The sequence below is a fragment of the Oncorhynchus keta genome, unplaced genomic scaffold (genome assembly GCF_023373465.1).
Source record: "Oncorhynchus keta strain PuntledgeMale-10-30-2019 unplaced genomic scaffold, Oket_V2 Un_contig_3758_pilon_pilon, whole genome shotgun sequence".
In the NCBI taxonomy this organism is placed as follows: Eukaryota; Metazoa; Chordata; class Actinopteri; order Salmoniformes; family Salmonidae; genus Oncorhynchus; species Oncorhynchus keta.
In genome coordinates this window covers 43,981-58,552 of record NW_026287413.1, presented here as the reverse complement: position 1 = coordinate 58,552, position 14,572 = coordinate 43,981, and the positions used below count along the sequence as shown (strand labels likewise).

Below are 14,572 nucleotides of genomic sequence, written 5' to 3'. Positions count from 1 at the left end.
GTTGAAGTGTTTTGACATTTTAATTGTGATATTGCATTCATTCGATGCACCCCATTCCTCCACAAGTCAAGACATTGTTTGGACAGAGACTTGAACACATTTCAGAGTGGGTGTTTTGTGGCACGTTGGTTTGATTGGTTCTTGTTGAGGAAATACAGTGAACACCAGTTAGACCACAAGAACAACCTGAAATACAAAGACCATCCAGAAATATGTCATTTATGTGCATCATTAACAGAGTTCAAATAAAACTAAGCCTTGAATTATAATAGCTGCCAAAGGCGTAGGACAATTCCAATTTTCAAGCAGCCTTTACAATCTTTTTTCAGCGTAACTTTTTCATTTAAGTTTAACAGTAATCGCTGAATAATTTGCAGACGGAGATTGACGAATAAACAATGAGCGTAGGATGGATGGATGCTAGATAGATCACACTTCCAGTAGGTTTTTAGTACCAAAACAATAGACTATTGTTCTTGTACAGCTTAACGACGATTTGAACCAAACCATTTCTTCTGTTGTAACTAATCTCTCACTATGATGTCATCGGTAATGAATGTGTTTCTATAAATACACAAAACAACTCATTCAGGTGTTTTGAAACATGATCCATTCATTTTTAGCTGTTTGTGTGGACTTTGAATCAGGGTAGATCCTGTGTCTAGTTCACTGCACATCACAGTCCTTGTTCTCGTAGTTCAGTTATCAGCCTTGTCCTCTGTTCTGTACACTCCACTGTGGAACTCCGGGACTCTCCACTCTAGAAGTCTGGAACAGTTCAGTCCTTGTGGTCCGTAGGTGGTAAACAGAACCTTTATGCTACCAGGCCGAGTCTGGCGATCTTTGCCGAGAGGAATGAGTGGAGGATGAAGACGATAGGCTTTGGGCACGAGTGGAGGTCCAGCTGCTGAACATAGAATAGGAGAGAATGTTAGATGTGACATTCTAGTTCTAATGGTGACTTCTATTATATTACAGTTTCATGAGTTCTAATGGTGACTTCTATTATATTACAGTTTCATGAGTTCTAATGGTGAGTTCTATTATATTACAGTTTCATGAGTTCTAATGGTGAGTTACATTAGTTCTATTATATTACAGTTCCATGAGATCTAATGGTGAGTTCTATTATATTACAGTTTCATGAGTTCTAATGGTGAGTTCCATTATATTACAGTTTCATGAGATCTAATGGTGAGTTCTATTATATTACAGTTTCATGAGTTCTAATGGTGAGTTCCATTATATTACAGTTCCATGAGATCTAATGGTGAGTTATATTATATTACAGTTCCATGAGATCTAATGGTGAGTTCTATTATATTACAGTTCCATGAGTTCTAATGGTGAGTTCCATTAGTTCTATTATATTACAGTTCCATGAGATCTAATGCTGAGTTCTATTATATTACAGTTCCATGAGATCTAATGGTGAGTTCTATTATATTACAGTTCCATGAGATCTAATGGTGAGTTCTATTATATTACAGTTCCATGAGATCTAATGGTGAGTTCTATTATATTACAGTTCCATGAGATCTAATGGTGAGTTCTATTATATTACAGTTCCATGAGATCTAATGGTGAGTTCCATGAGTTCAGTTCCATGAGATCTAATGGTGAGTTCTATTATATTACAGTTCCATGAGTTCTAATGGTGAGTTCCATTAGTTCTATTATATTACAGTTCCATGAGATCTAATGGTGAGTTCCATTAGTTCTATTATATTACAGTTCCATGAGATCTAATGGTGAGTTCCATTAGTTCTATTATATTACAGTTCCATGAGATCTAATGGTGAGTTCTATTATATTACAGTTCCATGAGATCTAATGGTGAGTTCTATTATATTACAGTTCCATGAGTTCTAATGGTGAGTTCCATTAGTTCTATTATATTACAGTTCCATGAGATCTAATGGTGAGTTCCATTAGTTCTATTATATTACAGTTCCATGAGATCTAATGGTGAGTTCTATTGTATTACAGTTCCATGAGATCTAATTGTGAGTTCCATTAGTTCTATTATATTACAGTTCCATGAGATCTAATGGTGAGTTCCATTAGTTCTATTATATTACAGTTCCATGAGATCTAATGGTGAGTTCCATTAGTTCTATTATATTACAGTTCCATGCGATCTAATGGTGAGTTCTATTGTATTACAGTTCCATGAGATCTAATTGTGAGTTCCATTAGTTCTATTATATTACAGTTCCATGAGATCTAATGGTGAGTTCCATTAGTTCTATTATATTACAGTTCCATGAGATCTAATGGTGAGTTCTATTATATTACAGTTCCATGAGATCTAATGGTGAGTTCCATTATATTACAGTTCCATGACTTCTAATTGTGAGTTCCATTAGTTCTATTATATTACAGTTCCATGAGATCTAATGGTGAGCTCTATTATATTACAGTTCCATGAGATCTAATGGTGAGTTCCATTAGTTATTTTCTATTACAGTTGTAGTGTTCTGAGAGTAGAACACATCTAAACAGAGTTATTTTCATAAACAGCAGAGGGACTTGCAGGACAGTGTTTCAGTATGCCCATGTATGGCTCATTTCCTGTTTAACGTATAGGGGATTCTGTGGGAACGTTTCCATCTTTACTTGTTTGTGTTCATTTAACCGGGTCGAAGTAGAGCAGAAGAGAAACTGCAATGAACAGAGACGGTTGTTTAGAGTGATCCTGTCCCTAGTAGAAACAATGGTCCCGATAGGTGAATGATAACCAGGTTAATGTAGGGGAAAGGTCACATGGTGGATCTACTGTAATGTGGAATATCAAGAGGAGGATGCCTTGCTTCTTGTTTAAAAAAAGAACACACTTACAATTTCACCCTCTTTTCCACTGAAATCCAGGAAGAGCATCCTGACCCCGTCGTCGGAGGACATCTTGAGGCGTTCGAAGGGGTAGCAGAGGAGAGGTTTGGCTTGGTTCTGGTTCCCCTGGTCCACCTGGTCCTCCCCATTCTGCTCAGCCAGGACAGAGAAGCCCTGCTCGTAGTGGATTACCAGCCTGCACTCCTGGCCCTTGTAAATACAGCCTGGAACAGGACAATAGAATGGGGTAACTCCTGGCCCTTGAACACACAGCCTGGAACAGGACAATAGAATGGGGTAACTCCTGGCCCTTGTAAATACAGCCTGGAACAGGACAATAGAATGGGGTAACTCCTGGCCCTTGAACACACAGCCTGGAACAGGACAATGAACACACAGCCTGGAACAGGACAATAGAATGGGGTAACTCCTGGCCCTTGAACACACAGCCTGGAACAGGACAATAGAATGGGGTAACTCCTGGCCCTTGTACATACAGCCTGGAACAGGACAATAGAATGGGGTAACTCCTGGCCCTTGTACACACAGCCTGGAACTAGACAACATACTGCTGGGTGAATAAAGTTCCACTAATCTTTCAGTATTGTTTAAACTGTACACACATCCCAAATCAAAGGGGCAGCTAGAGAACAGCTAGGAACAGTAGGAAGGGAGGATGCAGGATTCCAACCACTGTCTCCAGGCTTGGAATATACACTATGTTCTTGTGCTGGGAGTGTTGCTACTAGACCACAACAAGCTATGTACTGCTTGGTCATTCCTGAACCTTATACTTCCAGCCTGTAACAGGACAACAGCTGGGTGAAAACAAGGCCCTGTCCTGGCTGTATATTAGGACAACTGCTGCTTGCTGCTAGTGGGTGGGAAATTAGTTCTGGAGCAGATGTCAGCCATTTTAAATCCAGATAAGGGATTTGGCTTGTAATCGTACTTAGACAAAAAACAGACAACGGCTGTATTTCACATTTGTTGTTTTCTAATCAATCCCTTTTAAAACTACCATTTATGTCCCTGCTTTGCCTGTTTTATTTTACTAGGCAAGTCAGTTAAGAACAAATTATTATTTTCAATGATGGCCTAGGAACAGTGGGTTAACTGCCTTGTTCAGGGGCAGAAAGACAGATTTTTACCTTGTCAGCTCGGGATTCAATCTTGCAACCTTTCGGTTACTAGTCCAACGGCTACCTCTAACCACTAGGCTACCTGCCGCCCTACACTCTAACCACTAGGCTACCTGCCGCCCTACACTCTAACCACTAGGCTACCTGCCGCCCCTACACTCTAACCACTAGGCTACCTGCCGCCCTACACTCTAACCACTAGGCTACCTGCCGCCCTACACTCTAACCACTAGGCTACCTGCCGCCCCCTACACTCTAACCACTAGGCTACCTGCCGCCCTACACTCTAACCACTAGGCTACCTGCCGCCCCTACACTCTAACCACTAGGCTACCTGCCGCCCCTACACTCTAACCACTAGGCTACCTGCCGCCCCTACACTCTAACCACTAGGCTACCTGCCGCCCCTACACTCTAACCACTAGGCTACCTGCCGCCCCTACACTCTAACCACTAGGCTACCTGCCGCCCCTACACTCTAACCACTAGGCTACCTGCCGCCCCTACACTCTAACCACTAGGCTACCTGCCGCCCCTACACTCTAACCACTAGGCTACCTGCCGCCCCTACACTCTAACCACTAGGCTACCTGCCGCCCCTACACTCTAACCACTAGGCTACCTGCCGCCCCTACACTCTAACCACTAGGCTACCTGCCGCCCTACACTCTAACCACTAGGCTACCTGCCGCCCCTACACTCTAACCACTAGGCTACCTGCCGCCCCTACACTCTAACCACTAGGCTACCTGCCGCCCCTACACTCTAACCACTAGGCTACCTGCCGCCCCTACACTCTAACCACTGGCTACCTGCCGCCCCTACACTCTAACCACTAGGCTACCTGCCGCCCCTACACTCTAACCACTAGGCTACCTGCCGCCCCTACACTCTAACCACTAGGCTACCTGCCGCCCCTACACTCTAACCACTAGGCTACCTGCCGCCCCTACACTCTAACCACTAGGCTACCTGCCGCCCCTACACTCTAACCACTAGGCTACCTGCCGCCCCTACACTCTAACCACTGGGCTACCTGCCGCCCCTACACTCTAACCACTAGGCTACCTGCCGCCCCTACACTCTAACCACTAGGCTACCTGCCGCCCCTACACTCTAACCACTAGGCTACCTGCCGCCCTACACTCTAACCACTAGGCTACCTGCCGCCCTACACTCTAACCACTAGGCTACCTGCCGCCCTAACCACTACACTCTAACCACTAGGCTACCTGCCGCCCCTACACTCTAACCACTAGGCTACCTGCCGCCCCTACACTCTTAACCACTAGGCTACCTGCCTGCCCCTACCCCTACCACTCTAACCACCACTAGGCTACCTGCCGCCCCTACACTCTAACCACTAGGCTACCTGCCGCCCCTACACTCTAACCACTAGGCTACCTGCCGTCCCTACACTCTAACCACTAGGCTACCTGCCGCCCTACACTCTAACCACTAGGCTACCTGCCGTGCCCCTACACTCTAACCACTAGGCTACCTGCCGTCCCCTACACTCTAACCACTAGGCTACCTGCCGCCCCTACACTCTAACCACTAGGCTACCTGCCGTCCCTACACCTAACCACTAGGCTACCTGCCGTCCCTACACTCTAACCACTAGGTTACCTGCCGCCCTACACTCTAACCACTAGGCTACCTGCCGTCCCTACACTCTAACCACTAGGCTACCTGCCGCCCCTACACTCTAACCACTAGGCTACCTGCCGCCCTACACTCTAACCACTAGGCTACCTGCCGCCCCTACACTCTAACCACTAGGCTACCTGCCTGCCCCTACACTATAGACCATATAATGTTGCTACTCTTTGAACGTCTGATTCCTCCTGTCCCTAGACAATACACTGATCTGTGTGTCAGATATACCTGCCTGCCCATGCTGTCAATCCCAGCCCTGCCGTCCCTCCATGCTACCTCAGACAGGATCTCCTGTGCTGACTAGGATGGACCAGCTCTATTGGATCAGTGTCACACTCTAACCACTAGGCTTCTGAAACCACTTTACATGTGTTCCAGTAAAGCTCTGCCAATCCCTCTAAGGCACTGTGTACCTCCCTGTGAACCAACAGCCTTTTTACACTCTAACCACTAGACTCAAGCTAAGATGGAACCACTTTACTGATCCCCACACACTGTTGCTTGGAAAGGCAGTTTCCACAAAGCTACTTATCTTCTTTAGAGGGTACACTCTAACCAGGTATTGTTGTGTCTAAACTAGGCATTGTCCGTATCTAACCACCTCATATACCTGCCGCTGTCACAACCAACATTCTCTTAATACTGACTTAGAATTACCTGTGGGAAGAAGTTGTAAACTAGGTCAGAGGTCAAACTAACCATGGCTACCCAACACTCTCAGGTGTTTGTGTTTTTTTTGTTACTAACCACAATAAGGAAATACTACTCCCGACCTGAATGCTTGACCTGTGTGACTCCCACCACTTTCCCACCAACACTCTAACCACACTACACACCAACCACTGCTTTCACTCAGACCACAAAGACCCTCCTTTCAGAGGCTGGCAAAACCACAGAAACCTCCCCCCTAAGGAAACCACTAGGTGGATCCAGTTTGGTTACCATAACTACCAGAATCACTCTAACCACTTACGGACTTTTGAGTGACTTCTAACCACTGCCGCCCCTACACTCTAACCACTGTAGGCTACCTGCCGCCCCTACACTCTAACCACTGCCGCCCCTACCTATAGATTTTTTAAAATATATAACCCTGTTGACATCTTAAACGTCTGATAGGGTCTAGGACGTCTGTCCCAAGCAAACACTGATCTGTGTGTCAGATATATCGATTCCCCATGCTGTCAATCCCAGCCCAAACACAACGCCATCGCTCCATGCTCGTCAGACAGGAAACTCCTGTGATGACATCATAAACCCTCTATAGTCAACAGTCTACCAAGAAACACAACTGTGATGACATCAGTAAACCCCTATAGTCAAGGCTTGTCTCCAAGCAAACACAAAGACTCTACCAAGCAAACACAACTGTGATGACATCATAAACCCCAATAGTCAACTTGTCTATCAAGCAAACACACTGTGATGACATCATAAACCCCTATAGTCAAAGGCAGTTTCACAAACACTTATCTTCTTTAGAGGACATCATAAACCCCTTTGGTAAAGGCATTGTCCGTATCAATCAAACACAACTGTCACAACAAGTTCTCAATACTGACTTAGAATTACCTGTGAAGAAGTTGTATGGAAAGGTCAGAGGTCAAACTAACATGTACAACACTCTCAGGTGTTTGTGTTTTTTTGTTCCACAATAAGGAAATACTACTCCCGACCTGAATGCTTGACCTGTGTGACTCCCACCACTTTCCCACCAACAGGGAAACACACACACCAAGATGCTTTCAGTCAGACACAAAGACCCTCCTTTCAGAGTGGCAAAACACAGAAACCTCCCCAAGGAAAGCAAGGTGGATCCAGTTTGGTTACTATAACTACCAGAATCCTTAAAAGGTCATTTACGGACTTTTGAGTGATTTCTAGCCCTGTAGGGTCTGGGAGTAGTTTATCCCCAAGCTCTAACCCTGTAGGGTCTAGGAGTAGTTTATCCCCAAGCTCTAACCCTGTAGGGTCTAGGAGTAGTTTACCCCCAAGCTCTAACCCTGTAGGGTCTAGGAGTAGTTTACCCCCAAGCTCTTGGGTCTAGGACAAGTCTCCCCAATCTAATCCTGTATCAATGGAAATGTTTACTCCTCAAGCTCTAACCCTGTAGGGCCTTTTTCCCCCAAGCTCTAAACCCCACACGTGACATACAGTATGATATTCAGTATAGGGGTCACTCCTTGATAGAGAGCACTTCTCCTGCGTGTGTGCTTTAGGTGCTTAAGTTACAATATTAAGCAAACACAACAGTGATGACATCCTAAACCCCTATAGTCAACAGTCTACCAAGCAAACACAACTGTGATGACATCATAAACCCCTATAGTCAACAGTCTACCAAGCAAACACAACTGTGATGACATCATAAACCCCTATAGTCAACAGTCTACCAAGCAAACACAACTGTGATGACATCATAAACCCCTATAGTCAACAGTCTACCAAGCAAACACAACTGTGATGACATCATAAACCCCTATTGTCAACAGTCTACCAAGCAAACACAACTGTGATGACATCATAAACCCCTATAGGCAACAGTCTACCAAGCAAACACAACTGTGATGACATCATAAACCCCTTTAGTCAACAGTCTACCAAGCAAACACAACTGTGATGACATTATAAACCCCTATAGGCAACAGTCTACCAAGCAAACACAACTGTGATGACATCATAAACCCCTTTAGTCAACAGTTTATCAAGGACCACAGAAGTCTATCAAGCAGTGATGATCATAGAGGTCCATATCATAGGAACAGGGGTCCATATAGTCACCTACAAGGAAACACAACTGTGATGACATCATATAATATATGCCATTTAGCAGACGATCCAAAGCATGCAGTCATTTGCATACATTCTACAGGGTGGTCCCGAATCGAACCCACTACCCTGGTTTACAAGCGCCATGCTCTACCAACTGAGCTACAGAAGGACCACTGATTAGTTTCAAATCAAATTTTATTTGTCACATACACATGGTTAGCAGATGTTAATGCAAGTGTAGCGAAATGCTTGTGCTTCTAGTTCCGACAGTGCAGTAATATCTAACAAGTAATCTAACAATTCCCCAACAACTCCCTAATACACACAAATCTAAAGGGGTGAATGAGAATATGTACATGTAAGTATATGGATGAGCAATGGCCAAGCGGCATAGGCAATAGATGGTATAAAATACAGTATATACATAATAATAATAATAATATATGCCATTTAGCAGACGCTTTTAAAGCGACTTACAGTCATGTGTGCATACATTCTACGATGGGTGGTCCCGGAATCGTAACCCACTACCCTGGCGTTACAAGCGCCATGCTCTACCAACTGAGCTATGTGATGTAAGATATGTAAACATTATTAAATTGACATTATTTAGAGTGGCATTGTGTAAAGTGACTAGTGATCCATTTATTAAAGTGGCCAGTGATTGGGTCTCAATGTAGGCAGCAGCCTCTCTGTGCTAGTGATGGCTGTTTAGCAGTCTGATGGCCTTGAGATAGAAGCTTTTTTCCAGTTTTTCGGTCCCAGCTTTGATGCACCTGTACTGACCTTGCCTTCTGGATGGTAAGCGGGGTGAACAGGCAGTGGCTCGGGTGGTTGATGTCCTCGATGATCTTTTTGGCCTTCCTGTGACATTGGGTGCTGTAGGTGTCCTGGAGGGCAGGTAGTTTGCCCCCGGTGATGCGTTGTGCAGACCACACCACCCTCTGGAGAGCCTTGTGGTTGAGGGCAGTGCAGTTGCCGTACCAGGCGGTGATACCGCCTGACGGGATGCTCTTGATTGTGCATCCGTAAAAGTTTGTCAAGGTTTTGGGTGACAAGCCAAATTTCTTCAGCCTCCTGAGATTGAAGAGGGACTGTTGGCCTTCTTAACCACACTGTCTATGTGGGTGGACCAATTCAGTTTGTCTGTGTTGTGTACACCGAGGAACTTAAAACCTTCCACCTTCTCCACTGCGGTCTCGTCGATGTGGATAGGGCGATGCTCCCTCTGCTGTTTCCTGAAGTCCACGACCATCTCCTTTGTTTTGTTGACATTGAGTGAGAGGTTTTTTCCTGACACCACACTCTGAGGGCCCTCACCTCCTCCCTGTAGGCTGTCTCGTCATTGTTGGTAATCAAGCTCACTAATGTTGAGTTGTCTGTAAACTTGATGATTGAGTTGGAGGCATGCATGGCCACCCAGTCGTGGGTTAACAGGGAGTACAAGAGGGGCTGAGCATGCACCCTTGTGAGGCCCCAATGTTGAGGGTCGGAAGTGGAGATGTTGTTTCCTACCTTCACTACCTGGGGGCGGCCCGTCAGAAAGTCCAGGATCCAATTGCACACGGTTGGGTTGAGACCCTGGGCCTCTAGCTTGATGATGAGCTTGGAGGGTACTATGGGGTTGAATGCTGAGCTGTAGTCAATGAACAGAATTCTCACATAGGTATTCCTCTTGTCCAGATGGGACAGGGCAGTGTGCAGTGGGATGGCGATTGCATCGTCTGTGGACCTGTCGGGAGGTATGCAAACTGAAGTGGGTCTAGGCTGGCCGGTAAGGTGGAGGTGATATGATCCTTGACTAGTCTCTCAAAGCACTTCATGATGACACAAGTGAGTGCTACGGGGTGGTAGTCATTTAATTCAGTTATCTTTTCCTTCTTGGGTACAGGAACAATGGTAGCCATCTTGAAGCATGTAGGGTCAACAGACTGGGATAGGGAGCGATTGAATATGTCCGTAAACACACCAGCCAGCTGGTCTGCGCATGCTCTGAGGACGTGGCTAGGGATGCCGTCTAGGCCAGCAGCCTTGCGAGGGTTAACATGTTTAAACGTTTTACTCACATCAGCCACGGCGAAGGAGGGGGGGTCTTTGTTAGCGGGCCGCGGGGGTGGCACTGTATTATCCTCAAAGCAAAGGCGTTTAGTTTGTCTGGAAGCGTGACGTCAGTGTCCGTGACGTGGTTGGTTTTCTTTTTGTAGTCTGTGATTTCCTGTAGACCCTGCCACATACGTCTCGTGTCTGAGCCGTTGAATTGCAACTCCACCTTGTCCCTGTACTGGCAATTCGCTTGTTTGATTGCCTTGCAGAGGGAATAGCTACACTGTTTATATTCCGTCATATTCCCAGACCTAATTCCATGGTTAAATGCGGTTTTTCACGAATACTGCCATCCATTCATGGTTTCTGGTTAGGTAGATTTTAATAGTCACAGTGGGTACATCATCTCCAATGCACTTCTTTATAAACACAATCACAGAATCAGCGTATAGGTCGATGTTGTTCTCTGAGGCTGACAGGAACATTTTCCAGTCCGCGTGATCAAAACAATCTTGAAGCGTGGCTTCCGATTGGTCGGACCAGCGTTGAATGGTTCTCGTTACTGGTACATCTTGTTTGGGTTTCTGCCTATAAGACGGTAGGAGCAAGATGGCGTTGTGGTCGGATTTGCCGAAGGGAGGTCTTTTTATGCATCACGGATGTTTGAGTAGCAGTGGTGGAGGGTATTGCCCATGCGCGTAGCGCAATCGATATGCTGGTAGAATTTAGGTAGCCTTGTTCTCAAATGTGCTTTGTTAAAATCTCCAGCTACAATAAATGCAGCCTCAGGATGTATGGTTTCCAGTTTGCACATAGTCCAGTGAAATTCCTTGATGGCCGTCTTGGTGTCTGCTTGCGGGGGAATGTACACAACTGTGACTATACCTGACGAGAATTCTCTTGGTAGGTAAAATTTGATTGTAAAGAATTCTAGGTTGGGTGAGCAGACGGATTTGAGTTCCTGTATGTCGTTATGATTACACCATAAGTCGTTAATCATAAAGCATACACCCCCGTCCTTCCTCTTCCCAGAGAGGTGTTTATCTCTGTCAGCGCGATGCATGGAGAAGCCCGGTGGCTGAACTGATTCCGACAACATATCCTGAGCCATGTTTCCGTGAAACAGAGAATGTTACAATCTCTGATGTCTCTCTGGAAGGCAACTGTTGCTCGAATTTCGTCTACCTTGTTGTCAAGACACTGGACATTGGCTAGTAGTATACTCGGGAGCGGTGGGTGATATGCACTTCTACGGAGTCTGACCAGGTGGACGCTTCGTCTGCCCCTTCTGCAATAAGATTTCCTGGCGTAACAATGTAAGAAATAATACATAAAAAATAAAATACTGCATTGTTTCCTAAGAACTCGGGAAAGTTGTATTCGGTCCATCTCTGTCGGCGTCATCTATATAAACTCAGCAAAAAAAGAAACAGCCCTTTTTCAGGACCTTGTCTTTCAAAGATAATTCGTAAAAATCCAAATAACTACACAGATCTTCATTGTAAAGGATTTAAACACTGTTTCCCATGCTTGTTCAATGAACCATAAACAATTAATGAACATGCACCTGTGGAACGGTCGTTAAGACACTAACGGGACCACCCATACGTAGAATGTATGCACACATGACTGTAAGTCGCTTCGGATAAAAGCGTCTGCTAAATGGCATATATTATTATTATTATTATTATTATATTATAACAGCTACAGACAGTAGGCAATTAAGGTCACAGTTATGAAAACTTAGGACACTAAAGAGGCCTTTCTACTGACTCTGAAAAACACCAAAAGAAAGATGCCCAGGGTCCCTGCTCATCTGCGTGAACGTGCCTTAGGTATGCTGCAAGGAGGCATGAGGACTGCATATGTGGCCAGGGCAATACATTTTAATGTCTGTAATGAGAGACGCCTAAGACAGCGCTACAGGGAGACAGGACGGACAGCTGATCGTCCTCACAGTGGCAGACCACGTGTAACAACACCTGCACCGGATTGATACATCCGAACATCACACCTGCAGGAAAGGTACAGGATGACAACAACAACAACTGCCCGAGTTACACCAGGAACGCACAAAACCGCCATCAGTTTTCAGACTGTCCGCAATAGGCTGAGACAGGCTGGACTGAGGGCTTGTAGGCCTGTTGTAAGGCAGGTCCTCACCAGACATCATCGGCAACAACGTCGCCTATGGGCACAAACCAACCGTCTATGGACCAGACAGGACTGGCAAAAAGTGCTCTTCACTGATGAGTCACGGTTTTGTCTCGGATTCGTGTTTATCGTCAAAGGAATGAGCGTTACTCCGAGGCCTGTACTCTGGAGCGGGATCGAGGTGGAGGGTCCGTCATGGTCTGGGGCGGTGTGTCGCAGCATCATCGGACTGGGCTTGTTGTCATTGCAGGCAATCTCAACACTGTGTATTACTGGGAAGACATCCTCCTCCCTCATGTGGTACCCTTCCTGCAGGCTCATCCTGACATGACCCTCCAGCATGACAGTGCCACCAGCCATACTGCTCGTTCTGTGCGTGATTTCCTGCAAGACAGGAATGTCAGTGTTCTGCCATGGCCAGTGAAAGCCCGGATCTCAATCCCATTGAGCACGTCTGGGACCTGTTGGATCGGAGGGTGAGGGCTAGGGTCCATTCCCCACAGAAATGTCTGGGAACTTGCGGGTGCCTTGTTGGAAGAGTGGGGTAACATCTCACAGCAAGAACTGGCAAATCTGGTGCAGTCAATGAGGAGGAGGGGCCACACCAGATACTGACTGTTACTTTTGATTTTGTCCCCGCCCCCCTTTGTTCAGGGACACATTGTTCCATTTCCATTAGTCACATGTCTGTGGAACTTGTTCAGTTGTTGAATCTTTTTATGTTCATACAAATATTTACACATGTTAAGTTTGCTGAAAATAAACAATTGTATACAATGTCCAGACATAGTATATTAGGTTCCCATTGTATACCCTCCTATGACAACAATGTTTACGTGGGCCTAGCAATGACAGCAAAGCTTATGTCTGACAGCTGATGTCAGACATAAGTGAAGTGATATATGATCCATTCCTAAAGAGCTCTTAGTGAAAACAACATATTTGACGTGATTCCCTGAGTCACTGGATCAGTAACAACATGTTGTGACATAGTTCCCTCAGACACTGGATCAGTAACAACATGTTGTGACATAGTTCCCTCAGTCACTGGATCAGTAACAACATGTTGTGACATAGTTCCCTCAGTCACTGGATCAGTAAGAACATGTTGTGACATAGTTGGATGAACATGTTGTGACATAGTTCCCTGAGTCACTGGATCAGTAACAACATGTTGTGACATAGTTCCCTCAGACACTGGATCAGTAACAACATGTTGTGACATAGTTCCCTCAGTCACTGGATCAGTAACAACATGTTGTGACATAGTTCCCTCAGACACTGGATCAGTAACAACATGTTGTGACATAGTTCCCTCAGTCACTGGATCAGTAACAACATGTTGTGACATAGTTCCCTCAGTCACTGGATCAGTAACAACATGTTGTGACATAGTTCCCTCAGTCACTGGATCAGTAACAACATGTTGTGACATAGTTCCCTCAGTCACTGGATCAGTAACAACATGTTGTGACATAGTTCCCTCAGACACTGGATCAGTAACAACATGTTGTGACATAGTTCCCTCAGTCACTGGATCAGTAACAACATGTTGTGACATAGTTCCCTCAGTCACTGGATCAGTAACAACATGTTGTGACATAGTTCCCTCAGACACTGGATCAGTAACAACATGTTGTGACATAGTTCCCTCAGTCACTGGATCAGTAACAACATGTTGTGACATAGTTCCCTCAGTCACTGGATCAGTAACAACATGTTGTGACATAGTTCCCTCAGACACTGGATCAGTAACAACATGTTGTGACATAGTTCCCTCAGACACTGGATCAGTAACAACATGTTGTGACATAGTTCCCTCAGACACTGGATCAGTAACAACATGTTGTGACATAGTTCCCTGAGTCACTGGATCAGTAACAACATGTTGTGACATAGTTCCCTCAGTCACTGGATCAGTAACAACATGTTGTGACATAGTTCCCTCAGACACTGGATCAGTAACAACA

The 14,572-nt window shown here is 45.3% G+C and overlaps 1 pseudogene; it reads right to left on the bottom strand.

Moving 5' to 3' along the window:
• Nucleotides 1-203: 203 nt before the first annotated feature.
• LOC127924172 (beta-1-syntrophin-like) overlaps nt 204-14,572 on the bottom strand; it is a 58,325-nt pseudogene continuing 43,956 nt past the window's right edge.